Source organism: Coregonus clupeaformis, chromosome 18 (genome assembly GCF_020615455.1).
Source record: "Coregonus clupeaformis isolate EN_2021a chromosome 18, ASM2061545v1, whole genome shotgun sequence".
NCBI classification, from domain to species: domain Eukaryota; kingdom Metazoa; phylum Chordata; class Actinopteri; order Salmoniformes; family Salmonidae; genus Coregonus; species Coregonus clupeaformis.
Genome location: NC_059209.1, coordinates 1,938,976 through 1,953,263, shown reverse-complemented (window position 1 = coordinate 1,953,263; position 14,288 = coordinate 1,938,976).

The window sequence follows — 14,288 nt, the reverse complement described above, 5'->3', positions numbered from 1 at the left end:
TCCCCCGTCCTTAACGATTACAAGCATACCAATAAAATGATGCAGCCACCACTATGCTTGAAAAAACTGAGAGTGGTACTCAGTAAGATGTTGTATTGGATTTGCCCCAAACATAACACTTTGTATTCAGGACAAAAAGTGAATTGCTTTGCCACATTTTTTGCAGTATTACCTTAATGCCTTGTTGCAAACAGGATGCATGTTTTGGATTATTTTTTTCTGTACAGGCTTCCTTCTTTTCACTCTGTCAATTAGGTTAGTATTGTGGAGTAACTACAATGTTGTTGATCCATCCTCAGTTTTCTCCTATCACAGCCATTAAACTCTGTAACTGTTCTAAAGTCACCATTGGCCTCATGGTGAAATCCCTGAGCGGTTTCCTTCCTCTCCGGCAACTGAGTTAAGAAGGACACCTGTGTCTTTGTACTGACTTGGGGTATTGATACACCATCAAAAGTGTAATTAATAACTTCATTATGCTCAAAGGGACATTCAATGTCTGAGATAAGGTAGTTGGTAAAAAATTATGTTAAACACTATTATTGCACCCAGAGTGAGTCCATGCAATTTGTGACTTGTTAAGCAACCTTTTACTCCTGAACTTATTTAGGCTTGCCATAACCAAGGGGTTGAATACTTATTGACTCAAGACATTTCAGCTTTTCATTTAATTAATTTGTAAACATTTTGAAATCATAATTCTACTTTGACATTATGGGTTATTGTGTGTTGGCCAGTGACAAAAACATCTCAATTTAATGCATTTTAAATTCAGGCTGTAACGCAACAAAATGTGGAAAAAGTCAAGGGGTGTGAATAGGGCTGTGGCAGTCACAAAATTTCTTCAGCCGGTGATTGTAAAGCAAATAACTGTCGGGCTCACGGTAATTGACGTTAATTGACATAAACACATTTAGCATCTCCTAGCTTCCACATATAGCCTACAAGCCACTGATGCAGACATTTGGAACATCTACATTTAAAAAAGTATAATAAATCAATTAAGCCTACACCTTCACAATAAATTCATTATTTATTTTAGACAGGTCTAAAGAAGCATGATATGAAGAAAATGTAGTCTATTTCAGAAGAACAGAATAGCATACTCTGAGTTGTCCTGATCTGGCTATGCCAAATTGTTGTGGGATACTGTCAAGGGCTGATGTAAGTGTGGTGTGGTGGTCAGGCGCAGGACACCGAAGCTTAGTCCAACAAAGTTTACTAGTTAACCACTAGGCAAAAAATACAATAAACGGCCTCAAAAACACACAGAGGCGAGTGATTACGCAAACTGTGCGTAAACTCCAAAACAACAAACAGAGCAAACACGCAGCACTAACTGACATGCGAAAAACAACAAACAACCTAACCAATACAAAACAGGCAACTTATAGAACACATAATCAGACACAAACGGACACAGGTGCAATAGACAGACAAAAGCAATCAAAAATAGAAACATTCAACGGTGGCAGCTAGTACTCCGGGGACGACGAAAGCCAAAGCCTGCCCGAACAAGGAGGAGGAGCAGCCTCGGCAGAATCCGTGACAGATACACTAGTTCATTTAGCAGACAAGATTTGCTTAGAATTCCGTGGCATTATTTTATAGTATGAAGAATACAATTGAACAAAGCTGAATGAAATAGAAAGGATATTTTCTTCAAACGATTTAAGGGCGTGCGCACATGCGGCTATTATGTGTTGAGCGGTTAACAAAGAATAGGTACTCCTATATGCTTAATTTAGAGTTATTAATGTAACTTTAGTTGTTCTACAAACATTGGTCTATATGTTTAGATTTTTAATACATTGTAAGGCTGCATGATGTGACTAATGATGATTTGAAAAAAGTCGCTTGAAAGACATGAACTCTGCTTTGTTTTTTGCGCAGGCTGTACACACTTCATCGGACTCTCATTCACAATTTGACAAGCACTTGATAATGCCTCGAATTTCACGGCGGCATCCCCTTTGTGTGGCCGTAATGCACCCTAAAGAAATACATGCATTTTGCGGCCAGTGGCCGTTGTGCCCTTGGCCCAGAGTGCTGCGTTGTGCCCTTCTCCCTGCGTGCTGCACACTCCGAAGCACCTCTCACTAACATGGCTATCCATCACGTGATCGGGTCTTTCTCACAGTCTACAAGTAAAGACAGACACATCGGGGACGCAACTGTGCGCGTCCTTATCCAATTCCGAGGTGCATATTGAAGATATTGGAAGAAATGTCCACATTTACTTTTCGTCAGCAGTAGGACTAACAAACAGCAAAAGCACTAGCCTATGTCTATCTACTATCCCCCATAGTACAAAAGTTGACCTATTCTATGTGAGAAATAAATATTCCAAACATAGTCTGGGACAGTGGTGGGATGTGATAGATCCCAAATTAATACAACCACTAGCATCCCAAAAACTTTTTTACGCAATGTGGCTGACTCAACAGATCAGAACGTTTAGCTTAAAATGTTGATAAACTATTAGGCTATTTATTCACATTATAAGCGCAGCAATGCAGACATGGCGGTAGGCTATAAGCACGAATGTTCCATTAGCGGGAAAACACCATTATCAAAAGTGACCGCCAATGCAATTATCTTCCCAAAACGTCAAACTCACGTGCTGCGTATGTATGCCAGTTAGGCTCTACACCCCTTGTAAAGCAGATTAACGTGCTTAATTTTAAAGAAGTTATTTGACCACTTTAGTTGTGATACAAACCTTATCAAAACATATAGGCCTATGGGCTAGGCTAAATGAAGTGTGCGACTATGATTCGAAAAAGTAGCAAAAAAAAGGCATTGTTTCTTGCCTTATGCTGGGCATCATTCACAAGTGATAATATATCATTCACAAGTGATGGGCTAATATAGTCTCCCATCAGACTATTCTTGATTTAATCTTGTCTTTACATATACTAAATAATATACAGTGCCTTCGCAAAGTACTCAGACCCATTGACTTTTTCCACATTTTATTCTAAAATGAAATATTACAAACAGAAATACCTTATTTACATAAGTATTTAGACCCTTTGCTATGAGACTCGAAATTGAGCTCATGTGCATCCTGTTTCCATTGATCATCCTTGAGATGTTTCTACAACTTGATTGGAGTCCACCTGTGGTAAATTAAATTGATTCGACATGATTTGGAAAGGCACATACCTGTCTATATAAGGTCCCACAGTTGCATGTCAGCGCAAAAACCAAGCCATGAGGTCGAAGGAATTGTCCGTAGAGCTCCGAGACAGGATTGTGTTGAGGCATAGATCTGGGGAAGGGTACCAAAACATTTCTGCAGCATTGAAGGTCCACAAGAACACAGTGGCCTCCATCATTCTTAAATGGAAGAAGTTTGTAACCACCAAGACTCTTCCTAGAGCTGGCCGCCCGGCCAAACTGAGCAATCGGGGAGAAGGGCCTTGGTCAAGGAGGTGACCAAGAACCTGATGGTCACTCTGACAGAGCTCTAGAGTTCCTCTGTGGAGATGGGAGAACCTTCCAGAAGGACAACCATCTCTGCAACACCACCAATCAGGCCTTTATGTTAGAGTGACCAGATGGAAGCCACTCCTCAGTAAAAGGCACATGACAGCACGCTTGGAGTTTATCAAAAGGCACCTAAAGACTCTCAGACCATGAGAAACAAGATTCTCTGGTCTGATGAAACCAAGATTGAACTCTTTGGTCTGAATGCCAATCGTCATGTCTGGAGGAAACCTGGCACCATCCCTACGGTGAAGCATGGTGGTGGCAGAATCATGCTGTGGGATGTGTTTCAGCGGCAGAGACTGGGAGACTAGTCAGGATCGAGGCAAAGATGAACGGAGCAAAGTACAGAGAGATCCTTGATGAAAACCTGCTCCAGAGCTCTCAGGACCTCAGACTGGGGCGAAGGTTCACCTTCCAACAGGACAATGACCCTAAGCACACAGCCAAGACAACGCAGGAGTGGCTTCGGGACAAGTCCCTGAATGTCCCTGAGTGGCCGCCCGGACTTAAACCCGATCGAACATCACTGGAGAGACATTTACATTTACATTTTAGTCATTTAGCAGATGCTCTTATCCATTGCGACTTACAGTTAGTGAGTGCATACATTTTCATACTGGCCCCCCCGTGGGAAACGAACCCACAACCCTGGCGTTGCAAGCGCCATGCTACACCAACTGAGCTGCAGGAGACCTGAAAATAGCTGTGCAGCAACGCTCCCCATACAACCTGACAGAGCTTGAACGATCTGCAGAGAAGAATGGGAGAAACTCCCCAAATACAGGTGTGCCAAGTTTGTAGCGTCATATCCAAGAAGACTCGAGGCTGTAATCACTGCCAAAAGTGCTTCAACAAATTACTGAGTAAAGGGTCTGAATACTTATGTAATTGTAATATTTCCGTTTTTTATTTTTTTTAAATTAGCAAACATTTCTACAAACCTGTTTTTGCTTTGTCATTATGGGATATTGTGTGTAGATTGAGGAGAAGAAAAAAAAAATGTATACATTTTTGAATAAGGCTGTAACCTAAATAAAAATCCAGAAAATCACATTGTATGATTTTTAAGTAATTAATTTGCATTTTATTGCATGACATAAATATTTGATACATCAGAAAAGCAGAACTTAATATTTGGTACAGAAACCTTTGTTTGCAATTACAGAGATCATACGTTTCCTGTAGGTCTTGACCAGGTTTGCACACACTGCAGCAGGGATTTTGTCCCACTCCTCCATACAGACCTTCTCCAGATCCTTCAGGTTTCGGGGCTGTCGCTGGGCAATATGGACTTTCAGCTCCCTCCAAAGATTTTCTATTGGGTTCAGGTCTGGAGACTGGCTAGGCCACTCCAGGACCTTGAGATGCTTCTACGGAGCCACTCCTTAGTTGCCCTTGCTGTGTGTTTCGGGTCGTTGTCATGCTGGAAGACCCAGCCACGACCCATCTTCGATGCTCTTACTGAGGGAAGGAGGTTGTTGGCCAAGATCTCGCGATACATGGCCCCATCCATCCTCCCCTCAATATGGTGCAGTCGTCCTGTCCCCTTTGCAGAAAAGCATCCCCAAAGAATGATGTTTCCACCTCCATGCTTCACGGTTGGGATGATGTTCTTGGGGTTGTACTCATCCTTCTTCATCCTCCAAACACGGCGAGTGGAGTTTAGACCAAAAAGCTCTATTTTTGTCTCATCAGACCACATGACCTTCTCCCATTCCTCCTCTGGATCATCCAGATGGTCATTGGCAAACTTCAGATGGGCCTGGACATGCGCTGGCTTGAGCAGGGGGACCTTGCGTGCGCTGCAGGATTTTAATCCATGACGGCGTAGTGTGTTACTAATGGTTTTCTTTGAGACTGTGGTCCCAGCTCTCTTCAGGTCATTGACCAGGTCCTGCCGTGTAGTTCTGGGCTGATCCCTCACCTTCCTCATGATCATTGATGCCCCACGAGGTGAGATCTTGCATGGAGCCCCAGACCGAGGGTGATTGACCGTCATCTTGAACTTCTTCCATTTTCTAATAATTGCGCCAACAGTTGTTGCCTTCTCACCAAGCTGCTTTCCTATTGTCCTGTAGCCCATCCCAGCCTTGTGCAGGTCTACAATTTTATCCCTGATGTCCTTACACAGCTCTCTGGTCTTGGCCATTGTGGAGAGGTTGGAGTCTGTTTGATTGAGTGTGTGAACAGGTGTCTTTTATACAGGTAACGAGTTCAAACAGGTGCAGTTAATACAGGTAATGAGTGGAGAACAGGAGAGCTTCTTAAAGAAAAACTAGCAGGTCTGTGAGAGCCGGAATTCTTACTGGTTGGTAGGTGATCAAATACTTATGTCATGCAATAAAATGCAAATTAATTACTTTAAAATCATACAATGTGATTTTCTGGAGTTTAGATTCCGTCTCTCTCAGTTGAAGTGTACCTATGATAAACATTACAGACCTCTACATGCTTTGTAAGTAGGAAAACCTGCAAAATCGGCTGTGTATCAAATACTTGTTCTCCCCACTGTACTTCCAGACACAAATGACAGAACAGCTCACTAAACATTTCTCGCCCTAGCAGAGCTGGTTAGGCTGTTATGTTATCCAGAGCATTGGCGACTGCAACTGTGCTGCCAGATTGTCCGTTCGGAAATTCAAAACGTGTCGCTTTCGGAGCGTTCAGAGCGCACACCAGACGCTCTGGCCGATGAGTAGGGTTGATCCGAACATTCTGACCCCACAATGGCAGTCAAGCACCCAAGCTAACTGGTTGACATTGGCTAGCTTGCTAGCTACTTCCAGACACATAATGAGAGAACACCCCACTCTGACCATTATACTAACCCTAGAAGAGCTATTTAGGCTATTTTCATGTTATCCAGAGTGTTGGTGACTGTAACTGTGCTGCTGGCTTTTTTGCCTACATTTACTGACACCGGCCATATTCAACGGGTGTTGAGCGTTCGTAAATTAATCAGTTATTCTGCGCTCTGGCACACTCAGACGAGAGTGCTCTGAAATCGGAGTAGATGGCCAGACTGAATTTACAAACACACCCAAAATGGTTACTTGCACAGTGGAGTCTTTTGTTAAGACAATGACATGTAGCTAGCTAGCTAGGTAAACAATGAACCATAATCACAACTCAGGATGTTACTGCTCTGCATGAATCTTCAGCTAGCTAACCAACCAGGTTCAATGTTAGCTAGCTAACATTAGGCTGTAGCTAGCTAACCAAATGGTTCAGAGATACAAATAATAAGGTCATACACGTAACGTTAGCTAGCTAGCTAGGTAAACAATTAACTATAATCACAACTCAATAAGTTACTACCCTGCATGAATCTGCAGGTAGCTAACCAACCAGGTTCAATGTTAGCTACCTTACAGAGAAAGTGGCACAGGTCCTAATCCAGGCACTTGTCATCTCCCATCTGGATTACTGCAACTCGCTTGTTGGCTGGGCTCCCTCACTGTGTCATTAAACCCCTACAACTTATCCAGAACGCTGCAGCCCATCTGGTGTTCAATCTTCCCAAGTTCTCTCATGTCACCCAGCTCCTCCGCACACTCCACTGGCTTCCAGTTGAAGCTCGCATCTACTACAAAACCATGGTGCTTGCTTACGGAGCTGTGAGGGGAACGGCACCTCCTTACCTTCAGGCTCTGATCAGACCCTACACCCAAACGAGGGCACTATGTTCATCCACCTCTGGCCTGCTAGCCCCCCTACCTCTACGGAAGCACAGTTCCCGCTCAGCCCAGTCAAAGCTATTCGCTGCTCTGGCACCCCAATGGTGGAACAAGCTCCCCCACGACGCCAGGACAGCGGAGTCACTGACCACCTTCCAGAGACACTTGAAACCCTACCTCTTTAAGGAATACCTAGAATAGTATAACAGTGATCCTTCTACCACCCCCACCCCCCATAAAAAAAGGGGGGGGAAAAGTGGTTGTCCCACTGGCTATCCTAAGTTGAATGCACCAATTTGTAAGTCGCTCTGGATAAGAGCGTCTGCTAAATGACTTAAATGTAAATGTAAAAATCTCTCAGCCTGTCCAGCCCACTAATTATCTCAGCCAATGATGGCTAGCGGGAAGGTTGCTGTCTTTTTCTTTGGCTAAACCAACTAGGCTTGTAATTTAACAATTGTATTCATATTTACAGATTGCATACAAGTTTGTTATTAAGGCACATGAAAGTTCACATGTTCGAAAAGGCATTTCTGCCAAAAAATGCATTTTGAAAAAAGTTTAAGTTCAAATGGCTCTCCTGTGAAGTAGTGACCCGCGACATACGCCTAGTTTCCTGAAACGGGTCAAAAATGTAGAAAAAGTCAAGAGGTCTGAATACTTTCCGAAGGCACTGTATGTGTGAAATTTGTTTTGATTTAGAATGGACCATTATCATGCACCTGTCTCGAAACAGGGGCAGCGGGAAAAAATGAAATGTAATCTATGCACTTAAATAGTTAATGGAGGACATTTTTCCCCTGATTCATTTTCATGCCAGCCAGGTAGGCTATACTCCTGTTGTAAAGATAAGCAATGTGCTTAATATTAGGAAAGTTGATGTCACGATCGTTGAGAGACGGGTCAGACCAAGGTGCAGCGTGGTATGCGTACATGTTTGTTAAGATGAATAAACACTCGACAAAACAACAAAAGCAACGTAACCGTGAAGTCCTATGGGCTATAACACCACAAGCCTAACAGGAACACAAGATCCCACAACTAAGGTAGGCAACCAGGCTACCTAAGTATGATCCCCAATCAGAGACAACGAGTGACAGCTGCCTTTGATTGGGAATCACACCCGGCCAAACCTAGACATACACATACTAGATCTCCAACATATAATATAATCACATAGATCTCAAACTGAAACTCACACCCTGACCAAACCAACAAGAGTTCTCTAGATCAGGGTGTGACAGTTGAGAAATAAATATAGTAGGCCTAGCCTATAGTTAGCTGATGGGATCCTCCTCTTTTTAAGAGGCCATCACTCTGTTTTCTCACTCAATTGCATAGGCTATAGAAATGTTGCGCAACATGAGCTCATGGGCTCTCATGAAGTGTTTGATTCGATTTTCGATTACATTTGTTTAAAGTCAGTGATTAGAGGGACAATAGAGTGCTGAGTACCAGGCAGTTAGCAAGTTTGGTAGGCTACTAATGACCATCAGCAGCATCAGAGCTTGGAGAAGCCTAATTACCATGACTAAATGGTCACGTGGAATTTGACTGCCTTCATGACTCGTGACCGCCGGTGTGGTGGTAATACGGTCACCACAACAGCCCTAGGTGGGAACACTTTCTGAAGGCACTGTACGTAAAATGTTGCCTTAAAGCTGAGATCCGCAAAAGGTGGTCGCCACACTCTAAATAATGCTGTGTTAAAAACAACCCAATTCGGGTTCTTTGGTAACCAGCACTGGGTAAATATTTGACAGAACACACGCTGGGTTATTTTGACCCAGCCATGGCGGTTGCGTGAATAACCCAACATGGGATTAACCAAACATGGGTTAATTTAACCATCAGTTGGGTATTTTTTACTTTCATTTTGGGCAGTGATTTAGTGGTAAAAAAAATAGGTGATAGCCAGTCGCGGTGAAATAAGTAACACTCCATATATTTAATGGTTTTTCGCAAAAAGTGGGTAAACTGCCTTCACTTGCATTTACCTTCCACTACACCACTGATGCTGGGTTGATCTAGCAGCTGGGTCTTTTTTTAATGTAATCCGTACTTTTTACTATACAGGGCGCATTTGAAAAAGAGCCCTAGGTCTATATGTCTTCCCTGTTAAAATAAAGGTTAAATAAAATACAGGAGGTGTGGCTAATTAGGGGTGTGGCTTTCATATATCCTGTTCATCATGTTAAGTTTACATACTGCAAATGTATTTTCTTGCATTTCACACATTCTTCTAGGATAATAAGATTATTTATTACATATTATAATAAGGTGGCATCTATCCCAACAATGGGATTTGCATAAGCTTTTAGGGAACTCATACACTTTTGTAAGCCACATTGAAGCTACAAAAATTTCAATGTTCAACTTTTACATTTGATTATACAACAGAACAGATGAACAGGAATGACATTTACTCTCATGGGTGACTAAAAATAACTGTCTGAAAACCACGCCCCTACTAAACTCTGCCTCCAGTCTTCTGATCTGAGCTCTATACTATGAATGTAGTTTGAGGAGTTAACGAGGTAACGTTAGTCAACTCTGAGTTCAACTTGGCATAACCGGTACCATGAAAGTGGCTCACCTTAGCCAGGTAAATGTATATGGCAACGAATCCTTCAGATCTAACCTGCTCCGGGGCAGGCTAACTCAGGGCTAACTACATTTATCATGAATGAAGTATCTAAGCAGCGAGTTGAAGACCAATGAAATCAGATTCCCTCCCTCTCACAAAGATTGCGTCATCATCCACTTTATATGACGAAAACAATAGATTACATATTTGATTAATCAAATGTGTTTTTGTGTGTTAAAAAATTGTAATGTTAAATTACCTATCACATTACACATTTAGTAATGACAAATGCATTTGAAACATCACGCACAGTAAAACTTTTGCATGACTTGTGGGGATCTAGATGTGATGCCTAGCTTAGAAAGAATGGTGTAGGTATAAGAATAGCTTTGTACTGTACTGATATAAATTGTTTCACATAACAAGCTGTGATTAATTTGAGGAGCTGTTTTAGGGAGTAGGGGGAGATAAGAACTTGTGTCTCACATAAACGAACACTGCCTCTTTGTGATCTGTGAACCGTCCAAGGACGTAGGTACAAAGAGTACAGGGGAACAGTGTCTATGGGTGCTGACTCTACAGGTTGTGATGATAACAACTTATGCCTGGCAACAGTGTGCAACAGTGAAGCGCCAAGGGACTGGGACCAGCCTGTGCGCCAATGATTGGCTGAGTAAGTCTAAACCACGCTCAGTCTCTACTCTGATTGGCCAGCAGGGAGCGGGAACTATCTCTCTCAGAGTATTTGAAGAAGAACTTAGAACAATGGATCAGTTCTCTGAGTGCCCTGCGTGGTATTTCAGTGGACCCGTATATACGAACATCATATTTACCATTGAAGTGGTTTGCATTCATTAAAATACTAGTCTATTTTAGAAGACGTGTATTGACCTCTTTTGTTCCTAATACCAGATTTGAATTGACGCAACTTAACAATTGGTGACCACCGACTGTGATCTGGTAGAAGGGACTTCGCTGGGTATTGTCCGGCCCATTGGACATCTCTGTCATTGGACGGTGTGTTTCACAAAGAGTCCGGACTACTAAAAACAGGTAAGCAGACACCTATTGTTATATATGGTCCTCTGTAGCTCAGCTGGTAGAGCACGGCGCTTGTAACGCCAAGGTAGTGGGTTCGATCCCCAGGACCACCCATACACAAAAATTTATGCACGCATGACTGTAAGTCGCTTTGGATAAAAGCGTCTGTTAAATGGCTTATTATTATTATTATTATTATATAACTAAAGTTCTGCACATTGGCTTTCTCCAAATTAATTTTGTGAAACACCTTTTTGATGTAAGTGAACTAAATTATGAAACTACTATAAGTAGATAAGCACCATATTGTGACATGTAAACCTGTGGTGAATGTGATGTTAAACCTTGGTACCATAGAGTATTGTTTCACCGGCACGTACCAGAGGGCTAGGTACGGCTAGGATCGGGGAAAAATACTGAAATCCCCAGGCTAGGACCACCAGGGGTGAGAACTGGAGGCGTAGGGAATTATTGGCTTACAAATGTTGCACTATTGACACGTATCAGAAGGCTAGATACGGCTAGGATCATAGGGACACTTACATTTTAGATAGTGTTGCACTACTGACACGTATCAGAGGGCTAGATACGGCTAGGATCAGAGGGGCACTTTACAGTATAGGGTGTCATATGCATGAGCGTGTGAATGATCCCAGTGTAGCTTAGTGGTTAAGGGGCGGCAGGTAGCTTAGTGGTTAAGAGCGTTGTGCCAGTAACCGAAAGGTCGCTGGTTCTAATCCCCGAGCCGACTAGGTGAAAAATCTGTTGATGTGCCCTTGAGCAAGGCACTTAACCCTAATTGCTCCTGTAAGTCGCTCTGGATAAGAGCGTCTGCTAAATGACTAAAATGTAAAATGTAATAAAATAGTGTTTGCAGATGAAATAAAATAGGGAATGCGGGTTATTAAAATAAAATAAACCTGTATACCTTGATAGAAAACTAATTAGGAATTAAAGACGTCTGTGGCTATCCAAACTGTATAATTTGTGAATAACTGTTGGGTTTGTGGTTGCTTAAACCGTATAACCCGTTAATAACAATTGGGAACATAAAGGTAAAATAATAAATAACTAGTATGACTAAACTGAAACGTTTGAACTGATATAACTGAACTGTAACATTTGATGTTTGACATAGCATAATACTGGTTTAAAATAATTATGTTGAAGCAATTTGGTTTAGTATTTGATTTAACGTTTGATGTTTAACATAGCATAATACTGGTTTTAAATAATTAAGTTGAGGCAATTTGGTTTATTATTTGATTTAACGTTTGATGTTTGACCCTGCAAAATATTGGTTAAATAATTAGACTGAAATAATTTGGTTTATTGTTGAAATATAAAATGCACCGACTTTAACTAATTAGGTGGGAATAATTTGATTTAAATAAATAGACTAACGTACTTTAAATAACGGCAGAATATTGGAAACGCTAAAACGAGGGGAGGGGCTGGAGACAGCGAGAGTGTGGCTTTTGAAGAGTCAGGAAAGACAGGGGGGTGATTTGTGTCGATTGGGAGTTGGCTGGGAACACCACGGGGCGATTGTTTGAGAGGTACCTATAAAAGGTACGTCATGGGTGAGAAAGTAGAGAATATTTGCATTTTTGGTCATTTGGCAGACGCTCTGGTCCAGAGCGACTTATGGGAGCGATTGGGGTTGAGTGCCTTGCTCAGGGGCACATCGGCAGATTTTTCGCCTGGTCGGCTCGGGGATTGGAACCGGCGACCTCTCGGTTGTTGGCGCGGCACTATTGGTCACTAAGCTGCCTGCCGCCCCATATGAGTTTAAGGTTGTGCCGTTGTTTGATCATGTGATAAGGTTTAATGGGTAATCGGACCATAACTAATGTGGTTATAGAAGTAATGTATAAATAGTGGAAAGCCAATAGGGGGCTCCATTGAACTATTATGTTTTGTTGGGCATTTCGGTGGCATGAGGTGAAGTCTGTGTGTATGAGTGAATTCAACGGCTGGTGTGGGTGGTGACCGGATGCTACTGAGTATTTGGTTTGGTGATGTTGAATGGACGATTTGTAGCGTGTTTTGGGGTTAAATAGAAAGACTCACTTATTCAATAGGGAATGGGTGAAGGGAGAGAGAGCATTACTTTATGTTGCTGAATGAGGTGAGAGCTAGTGCGGCTTTCATTTGGTGACGTCACTTGCTCTATGAACTGGAAGTATTTACTTTGAAAGCATCGCGGAATGTGTGGGGTGACTGGCGATGTATGTAGAAGGTCCCGGTTTCGAACACAGGTAGGGACAGTGGGTAAAGCTTTCGCATTGGGGCTATAGAACTAGATTACTACGTGGATTGAGAAATGTGAAAGGTTGAATTAGATAGCTTGAGTAGAAGTATTGTAGAAAGGTCTATGAAAATGTGTTGCAGGGTCCCCGCACTTTCCCCGAAGAAGCAAGGAGCAAGGGGAGGGGTGAGAGATAGTTCAAATGATAGGAATATCATTAAATGTATGCTTATCAACGATAGCAAGTATTTGTTTCATTGATTAGGGCCTAATCAGAGAGAACATTTAAAGAAATTGAATAGTGAACTGAAATGGCGATAGAGCTCTGAAAATTATTTAAGTTGAGGACAAAGGAGAATAATTTATGGCTCTGGTTAGCGGAAAAAAAAATTGAGACAGTCAAGCGAGTTAGATTGAACTGTGGGATTTCAAGTAGAGGTCTAGATACTTGACTGAAAGGCAGTGCTTTGATAAATTCTAATTCTTATTACTTTATTCGATTGGTTGCTTAACACCAGTGGTGTATGCAAATAGTTGGTAAATTCTAGAACGATAATTTATTTTCATTACGGGGACCAGGGGATGCAAGTGGCTTTGGCTGTTGTGCCGGGGGAATAGCGCCAGCCTGTGGTGGGTTCTGGATTTGTTAAATAAACAAACATATTTTAAACTATAGAAATGCAATAGGCTACAATTATAACATTATCACAAAAAGGCACAATTTAATGTGAAATAGTTATTACAATTATTATTAATAGTTATTACAGTTATTATCATTGATCCAGTAATGATAGAAGGATAGTAGAGGAAAGGCAAGGGATTAAATCTCATTTAGGGAAAGAGGAAGAGTATGAAGATATATTAGGGAGAAAATACCATTAACTGAGGGATATAAAACGTTTAGCTGAAAAACACAACAGGAATAATTTACCTTACACCCTAATATAGACATTGCATTACATTTGATGTAACCGTGATTGTATTGGCTAAAAAATGAAATATGACAGAGACAGATTTTCCTAGGGGGTTGATCAAATAATTGATAATGTATCATTTGAGATGAGATCACATGTAGCAGAGTTAGGGTAATCAATTAAATAATCATTGTATACTCTGGGAATTTTGAGTGGTTTTATGGATTAGTTATGAGGAATTAGATTGATACAAACAATTATTGATGGGTTAGGACTGGGGATATCTGTATCATGTTTTGTGTGTACTACCATCTTTAGATTAC